We start from the raw sequence: 9625 nt of genomic DNA on the forward strand, positions 1-9625 counted from the left end.
GTATAGGTGTTCTTCCTGTTTGATAGTTTTCCTTCTAATAGTCAGGACCTTCAGCTGTAGGTCTGTTGGAGATTGCTTGAGGTCCACTCCAGACCCTGTTTGCCTGGGTATCAGCAGCAGAGGTTGCAGAAGATAGAATATTGCTGAACAGCGAGTGTACCTGTCTGATTCTTACTTTGGAAGCTTCCTCTCAGGGGTGTACTCCACCCTGTGAGGTGTGGGGTGTCAGACTGCCCCTAGTGGGGGACGTCTCCCAGTTAGGCTACTTAGGGGTCAGGGACCCACTTGAGCAGGCAGTCTGTCCCTTCTCAGATCTCAACCTCCGTGTTGGGAGATCCACTGCTCTCTTCAAAGCTGTCAGACAGAGTTGTTCGCGTCTGCACAGGCCTCTGCTGCTTCCCCTGTTATTTTTTAGCTGTGCCCTGTCCCCAGAGGTGAAGTCTACAGAGACAGGCAGGTTTCCTTGAGCTGCTGTGAGGTCCACCCAGTTCGAGCTTCCCAGCGGCTTTGTTTACCTACTTAAGCCTCAGCAATGGTGGGCGCCCCTCCCCCAGCCTCGCTGCTGCCTTGCGGTTAGATCAAGGCAGACTGCTGTGTTAGCAAGGAGGGAGGCTCCGTGGGCATGGGACCCTCCCGGCCAGGTGTGGGGTATATTCTCCTGGTGTGCCCGTTTGCTTACAGTGCAGTATTGGGGTGGGAGTTACCCGATTTTCCAGGTGTTGTGAGTTTCCGTTCCCCTGGCTAGGAAAAGGGATTCCCTTCCCACTTGCGCTTCCCAGGTCAGGCAATGCCTCGCCCTGCTTCAGCTCTCGCTGGTCGGGCTGCAGCAGCTGACCAGCACCGATTGTCCGGCACTCCCTAGTGAGATGACCCCGGTACCACAGTTGAAAATGCAGAAATCACTGGTCTTCTGTGTTGCTCGCTCTGGGAGTTGGAGACTGGAGCTCTTCCTATTCGGCCATCTTGCTCCGCCCCCCATATATGAATATTCTATAATATATTCATGAATTTTTCTAAGAACATTGTGTTATTACCAGTTTGTTGCTAATATGATGCTGATACAAATATTCCTGTACCTATCTTTAGATACAAGAGCAAGTATTTCTTTATAATATATAGCACATGCAGGAATAGAATTGCTCAGTATGGAGTTCATGAATTTTCTGTTTTTTTTCCTTTTTTTGAGCCAGAGTTTTGCTCTTGTTGCCCAGACTGGAGTGCAATGGCACAATCTCAGCTCACCTCAACCTGTCTCCAAAGTTCAAGCAATTCTCCTGCCTCTGGCTCCCGAGTAGCTGGGATTATAGGCATGTGCCACCACACCTGGCTAATTTTGTGTTTTTGGTAGAGATGGGGTTTCTCCATGTTGGTCAGGCTGGTCTTGAACTCCTGACCTCAGATGATCCAACCACCTCAGCCTCCCAAAGTGCTGGGATTACAGGCATGAGCCACCATGCCCAGCCATGCATTTTCAACCTTACGAAATAGTGCCAACTTGTTTTTAAAAGTATTATTATACCTTGTGTACACTCTCTCTGGCAACATTTAAGAGTTCCCTTGATTCCCATACTTGCCATCACTACATATGGTATGATTTTGTATATCAGTAGAGCAAATGTGTAATAATAACTAATTGCACTTTTAAATTGCACTAGCATAATGAGGTTTATTGTTGTTTCATGTAATTAATGTCCATTGTGTTTCCGCTTCTGTGAAATACCTGTTTATATACTTTGCTCAATTTTCTATTGGATTGTTATTTGAATTTTCGTTTTACTTCATAGGACTTCTTTATATATTCTAAATACTAATTCTTAATTTATTTCTCTGTTGCAAATATCTTAGTTTGGGGCTTTGTAGTTTTCTTGATGAAATCTTTTGAAAAATAGAGATTCTTCTTTTTAATGTTGAATTTATCAATGTTTTTGAGCTGTTTTCTTGCTTTCACTATGCTGAGATTACAGATATTCTCTTGTATTGCCTTCTAAAACAGCAATAAGCAAACTGCAGCTCACATTTGTAAATACAGTATATGGAAACACAGCAACAACCATTCTTTTACATAATATCTATGCCACCTTTGCATTCCAAGAACAGAGCTGATAGTTGTGGCCATATGGCCCACAAATTCAAAAACTTTTACTATCTGATCAGTTAGGCATAAATGTGCTGATCTTGTTCTAAAAGATTATTAGATAGTCGATCTTTTCCTCGTGGATCTAGTGTGGCAATTGTTATGTATCAAGTTTTCATACATGTGTAGGTCTCTCTATGGGCTCTCTTCTCTTCTATTGGTCTATGTGTCCATCTCTGTGTCATTCAACACTGAGTTAACACAGCTTTATAGGAAATCTTGGCATCAGGTAAACCAAATTCTCACACTGTAATCTTCTTCAAGAGTATTTTCCCTTTACTTGGATATTCACTCTTCTATAAAATTTTAGCTTCAGACAATTTCATGGGAAATACAACAGGTGTTTTGATTAATATATAGATCAGGTTAATCTACAGATCAGTGTTGTCATCTTTATTACTTTGATTACTAACCATGAAGATGCTATATGTTTACGTGTTCATTTACATACACACACATGGTCTTTAATGTCTTTTAATAAGGTTTAAATTTTTTCAATAGGGTTTGTACATCTTTGATTTATTCGTATATATGTTAATTGTGTAATGCTGAATGTTATCTCTTTAATTGATTTTTAAACACTATTGCTACTTTTAGATATTCATCTTACATCCAAGAACCTTATAAACTTGCATTATTTCTAATAATTTGCCTGTATATCCTTTTGGGTTTACTATGTACAAAAGTAATGATAGTTTTGCTTTTTCCTTTTCAATCATTTTAGATTAGATTTCCTTCTCAAATCCACAACTTACAATGTAAAGAATAATAATAAATAGAAGCAGTGATGGTGCTCAATTGTCTCATTCCTCATGTTAGTATTTCATTATTGAATATAAATGCTTACCGTAGATTTCTGATAGATCCTTCTGTCAGGTTACAAAGGATGCCTTCTATTACAAAATTTCAGGATTTTTTTATTATGAATGAATTTTATCAAATGTTTTGCTGTAAATATTAATCATTTTCCCCTTAATCTGTTAATATATTACCTATATTACCTAATGGTAAAATACATTTGCATGACTGGGATGCATATACAAATTAAAAGTGATACCTTATCTTTCTAAATGCACTGTTGGATTTTATGTGGTAATGCTGCATTTATGATTCTGTGCATGTTATGGAGCTTGCCTATAATCACTCTTCTTGCATTGTCTTTATTTGGATTTGTTGTTACCATTTGTCTAGCTTTAGAAAATGTGGTGAATGTGTGCCCTTCTTTTTATGAGGCTCTGGAATAATTTATATATTATTGCTGGTATGTATTCTTATTTGTTTTATAGATGTCACTCAGAAATCATCTTGACCTTGCATTTTCTTTTTGGGAGGATTTTTAATTATTAATTCCATTTATTTTATGGTTATAAATCTATTCAAGATTTATATTTCTTCTTGAATCAGTTTTACATTTTCCTCCTAGGTTTGTCTATTCCACCTACAGTTTTAATTTTGAGTTTAAAGATTTTCAGTGTTCTCAAATATCTTTTAACTCTGTTTTGTCTCTAATGAGATCTCTTTTTTATATTTCATAGTGTTTATCTAAGTCTTTTTTCTTTTTGCACATCAATCATGTCAATGCTCGGATGATTTCATTTTTTTTCTTTCCAAAGAAGCAGTTTTTGCTTTTATTAATTCTAAGAGATGTTTCCTTTTTCATTGACTTATACTCCTGTCTGTATTATATGCTATCCTCTATTTTGAGTTTGTTCAATTGTTCTCTTTCAAACTTTTAACATTGATTATTCAAAGATTATTTTTAATTTCTAACAGTGTGGGATTTTTGAAAATTATTCTGTAATTATTGATTTCTTAATTAACTGTGTTGTGGTCAGAAATATAGTTTGTATAATTCTGATTTATTAAATTTGTTGAGACTGACTTGTTCTATGGTGAAAAACCTCTATCTCTAACATACAGGTCCCCTGATATTTACTGATGCTTGATTTATGGTTTTAAATATGATTTATTTCAAAAAATGTTCTTTGTGGTCTTGAAAAACATGTCTATTTTCCAACAGAAAAATATTTTGCATGTCTGCTAGATTATTTTTCTTTTGTATTATTCAAATCTTTCATATACTTGCATTGTTCAATTATCAATGACAGGGAGTGGTGTTAAAATCTCCCACTATGATCCTGGATATTTCTGTTTTTCCCTGTAATTTTGTCAATTTTTTGCTTCATATGCTTTTAATCTCTGCTATTATATTCTTAAGAAATATTATATTCTCCTAGTGGATTCCAAGTTACGTTAATATATAATGATACTCTTTAACTCAAATGTTTCTGTCTTAATGTCTTAAGGTCTATGTTGTCTTATACTGTTACATTAGAACAATATGAAATTGCTAGTTTTTTAGGTTAATAAGAGGCAAATTTATAGAGTTCATTACAATAGCCTTGTCAGTTTTCTCCTTTTTCATTGTGTGCTTTTGTATTAGGTATGTCTAACAACAACCTATGCCCGTTCATAGTGTTTCCCGATATATTTGGATTTCTTCTTATTGCTTTATTTTGTATTTTCCCTTTGTATCAATTTTTGTGATTTTTTTCTTGTTAAATTAAAAAGAAAAACTTTAGAGAAAATATATTTAACACAGTTTATTTGAGTAGCAGATGATTCATGCATGGGGTAGCAATCAGAACCAGAAGGGGTTCAGAGAGCTCAGTTGCAGTAGCATGGGCAGCAGGCTTTGACAGGCTGACATGGAAGGAAGGCAAAGAGAATCTATTTGATGGCTTAGAGTGGAAAATACCTAGGTAGAGGTGAGTCGGTGGCTTCTGATAGGTAAAGTCTCTAGTTTTGTTGTACTGCTTACATTGTGCATTGGTTTGCTTATGTAAAACTCTAAAATGCTGAGATGTTGTCAGTTTATTGACCCTCCAGTTAGAATTGTTTTGGCCGGGCACAGTGGCCCATGCCTGTAATTCCAATGCCTTGGGAGGCTGAGGCGGGTGGACCACAAGGTCAGGAGATCAAGACCATCCTGACCAACATGGTGAAACCTGGTCTCTACTAAAAATATAAAAATTAGCTGGGTGTGGTGGCACATTCCTGTAATCCTAGCTACTCAGAAGGCAGAGGCAGGAGAATCGCTTGAACCTGAAAGGCGGAGATTGCAGTGAGCGAGATCACAGTGAGCCGAGATCACACCACTGCACTCCAGCCTGGCAACAGACACAGACTCGGTCTATAAAAAAAAAAAAAAAAAAAAAAAAAAAGAATTGTTCTACAATTGCCTTGTTCTAGATTGATTGGGGTTTTTCCCCCAGTTTTCTTTTTATTCTTTTATAATTTTGGAATATAAACATTCAGTTTTTCTTTGTGATTATCCTTGAAGTTTTAATATGCATACTTAGCAAAGTCTAACTGTCATCAGTATACTTACCCGCAGCCCAAGAACAAAAGAACCTTCTAAGGTAATCCCATTCATTCCCTCACTGTTTGCTGCTGTTGTTTCCCAAACATTTAGCTCTTTGTTGTGTTGTTTCTATTCTACAAGTTGGGCATTATTATTATTATTGATTTATGTATACTTTATAAATTTCTTCTTCTAGAATACTGATTAGATACCTATTTGCCATTATTTCAATATCTATGTTTATCAACCCCTCTTATTTTCCAATTTTGGCCTCTGTCTTCTGCATTCCATAAAAATTTTCCAGATCTATATTACAATTAATGAATTGTCCATTTAGATGCTTCTATTACACTATGCAACACTTTAGTTAAGTTTTACATTCATTTGTTATGGTTTTCAATTTTAAAATTTCTAGAGGTGAATGCTTTCTTAGTCATGCAGCTTAATCCTTGTAGCCCCAAAATTGGAGTTTCTTCTCCCAGTCTAATAGTGATTTCTACTCAATGTTTATGCTGTGGCCCAGAATGCAATAGGTTCAATACTTTCTACTGCTTTCATTTCCATTTATTTACCCCACCAAAATACTGGTGTGTAGTCTAACAGATAATCTGTATTTATTTGTTTAAAAGCAACCTTCAATTATAATTCTAGATAATATCAACATGATAAGCAAAGGAGATAAAAAACTTGGCCTAACAGCTATTAAGAATAGCTACAAGTTTATTGTGCTAAGAAACGGTATGATATAGATACAAAAAGCAACACAACTGACCTACAGACCAGGATTTCTGTGAGATAGGTTTGTATCTCAGAATTTAATATGTAATAAACATGGCACTGCAAATCAGATGGTTCCATAAATTATGATAGCAAAATTGCTCATTACGGAGAAAAATTCACACCTATTACCACATAAAAGGATGGAGTTCAGATATATTAAAGAAATAAATCAAGGAAAACTATAAAGATGGAAGGTAATGTGCCCTAGGGTAAGGGAAGAACTTCCTAAAACTCCAAAAACATCAATTAATTGATTTAATCACATCAAAATAAAGAATTTATGTGAATAAAGTTAAGAGAATGATTTCACAGAGAAATATTTTCTGTATCTAAAACCACAAGAAAAATATTACGCAGAATATACATATGAGAAGAAACTCATTTTTTAAAAAGAGGCATAGGAATCTCAAATTTTAAAAACAGGGTAAGAATGTTATGAACTTGATTTCAACCAAAACTTTTTTCTCTTATTTTCTTGTATCCTTTTCTCCACCCATTGCTTGCCAGAATTCATTGCCTCAATGAAGGAATGCAGCAGAAAAGCAGAGAAAAATACTAGGTTGGTGTCAAAAGCACAACTATGAAATACATAACTTGTAGGGCATAAAACATTATATTTGGAAAACCAGATGAAACTCCAGGCTTCCTTGTCCTCAAACTACACAAGGGCGGCAGGCCTGCAAGGAACAAGGAAAGTCACAGCAGAAACAGAGCTTATGTGATGTCAGGCTCCTGAGTTGGGTGTTCTGTTGGAAAGTCCACAGAGAATTAGGAATTCAAGACCAGACCAAACTGAGCCCCTATCCCCAAGGGACAGTCTGGAACCAGCAAAATCCCAGTGTTCCTGTCCCTCAGCCTGTCTCCCTAGAACAGCACTACAGACAAGCCTAAGGCTACCTACCAGTGTACCTTGTAGCCCTACCAGGAACAGGAGGTTTCCTTATGCCTGAGAGCAGAGTAGAGGCAGCTGCTCTGAGAGCCCTTAGTGGGATCAAGGTAAAGGCACCAGGGGCTCATGGTCACAGTGGGAATGGGATGCTGTAGATGCATCTGTGTGGATGCAGAGGATTTCAAGGACCGGCCTCCCTCTTTCCCTAAGTCCTTGCCTTCTATTATAGACAAACCCAGAGAAAGGGAGGGAAACCTCACTAGACTAGCTGTTCTCAACAGGGAACTATTTTGCCTCTCAGCAGATATTTGGCAATCTCTGAAGGATGTGTCTGGTTGTTACTGCTGGGAGGTGCTCCTGGTATCTGGCAGACATGGGTCAGGGATGCTCCTAAATATTCTATAATACACAGTTTCCGAAAGAATTACCCAGCCCTGAATCTCAGTAGTGTCAAGGCTGAGAAACTCTGCCTAAACTGAGACTAGGTTTTAATCACATGGCAAAATGAAGTTTTATAACAAAAATTATGTTCATTTATTTAAAAGTAAAAAAATTGCATGGAATTTTCACTAGTTCATGAAATAAAATGTGCATCTACTTTTCTATGCAAAGGAATGTATAATTTCTCTAGTAAAAATAATCAACACTCATCATTTCTGGATTTAATGAAGAGGTTTTTGGGGCAAGAAAAGCTTAAGTAACTTTAAAGGAAGACAAAGTACTGTACCTGGCACATAAGCAGGAAAGATAAATGGAAGCAGGAAGGCAGGTGCCAGAAGCTACAATAATATCCTAAGCCGAGGAGAGGAGGAAAGCAGTGGAGAGGGAAGTTTTATGCAGCTGAGTCATCCGTGGAACATCGTTCAGAGAAGTTGTTTCTAACCAACAGCAAGGGTGCCATGAGCATTTTCAAAGAGGTGAGATGGGCTCTCTTCCAAACCATACACTTAAAGTTTACTAAGAATATGGTATGAGAACCCCAACCAACGAACTGGCTAGGTCGAATATCAGCAAAGGAAAAAATGGGAAATGTTTTCAAAACTAGCATGAATGAAAGAAAGGTCAAAATCAATGAAGAGAACACAGAAAGGAGGAAGGAAAGGAGAAACAGATCTAGAAACAATTACTATGGATAATAAGCAAATCAGTCTTATGTTAATGACATGCCCAAGTGTTCCATTTTTATGCAAAAGGAAATAACTGTGAAGTATTACCAACATAAACACTAATTAAAAGAGATTAAATGTCTTGGGATGAAATGTCATAACATAACACACTGTCAGTTTGCGCCTGTTCTCAAAATGTTAATGACCTCTAACTTCAGCTGTTTCCATTACCCACGATCTCAAGGGAAAGAAATCTCAGCTGCAGGACTCCCAGGGGCGGGAAGCTCAGAGCTTTGTCCCATCTCCTCGCTGTTAGTAGATAAAGTTTCATTGAAAACAAGTCGATGACATTTGCCCATAATTCAGAAGGGACCATGTTTTCTAAAAAGGATTTTTCTCTTCCCAGAAAGTACTTGAGTTTATCTTACCATTTCAATAATGTTCCAGACCTGATTCAGTCAGTCTCAAATACCCTTTGGAATAATAGTCTTCCATTCTCTAGCAGTGACATTTCTCCAGCAACAGTGGCATCTGCAGAAAATTTTGGAAGTGAGAGTTCATCATTTTATAAATTCATTCTGGAAAAAACTGTGAGTCAGGATGAATTTATAACTATTTTACCAGGACAGATCCCAGAATTTTTCCTGAACTGTGAATTTAGAGTATATTCTGAGTGGCCACACCTCCTCATTTACTTTAATAAAAATCATTTGTACTTCTGATCACCACAATTATTTTTACCTCCCAGCCAAATAAATTAGGCAAGCACCCTGTGGTCATTTCACAGATGAGTCATCCTCTCCTATCTATTCTACTGATCCAGTTTCTCTCACACAGCCATGACATGTGCCATCCTATCTAACCAGCAACACTTTTGAACATATGAACGTCTATGTGTATGTATCTGTTGTCCAGTAATGTATGTGTCTTTGTATATCTACAGTGCATAAGTATGTACACGTTTATGCTTGGTACAATTTTGCCTGCTTTTATTTGACACATGCTTATTGAGATTTTATTAAACACAAGCCCTCAAATAAGTTCCTGATTTCAGGAAATTTCTAACATTTGGGGATGCAAGGTTGGAGACAAGAGCAATAATAGGAAAAGCAATGAGGCAGTATAGATAAGTGTCATGTTTATGGACCAATTAAAGTCCTCAGTAATTGGCCGGGCATGGTGGCTCACACCTGTAATCCCAGCACTTTGGGAGGCTGAGGCAGGTGGATCACGAAGTCAGGAGATCAAGACCATCCTGGCTAACACAGTGAATCCCTGTCTCTAGTAAAAATAGCAAAAAATAAAAATAAAAAAACTTTAGACGGGCGCGGTGGCGGGTGCTGGTAGTCCCA

At 37.3% G+C, this 9625-nt stretch overlaps 1 long non-coding RNA gene across 1 annotated transcript in view; it reads right to left on the reverse strand.

The window, feature by feature from the left end:
• LOC113219765 overlaps window positions 1-8812 on the reverse strand; it is a 158108-nt gene extending 149296 nt beyond the window's left edge. The window contains exon 1 of the long non-coding RNA XR_003306752.1: window positions 8702-8812. This is a non-coding gene — a long non-coding RNA (uncharacterized LOC113219765). The remainder of the gene's footprint in view (window positions 1-8701) is intronic.
• Between the last annotated feature and the right edge of the window lie 813 nt (window positions 8813-9625).

The sequence above is a fragment of the Piliocolobus tephrosceles genome, chromosome 5 (genome assembly GCF_002776525.5).
Source record: "Piliocolobus tephrosceles isolate RC106 chromosome 5, ASM277652v3, whole genome shotgun sequence".
NCBI lineage: Eukaryota > Metazoa > Chordata > Mammalia > Primates > Cercopithecidae > Piliocolobus > Piliocolobus tephrosceles.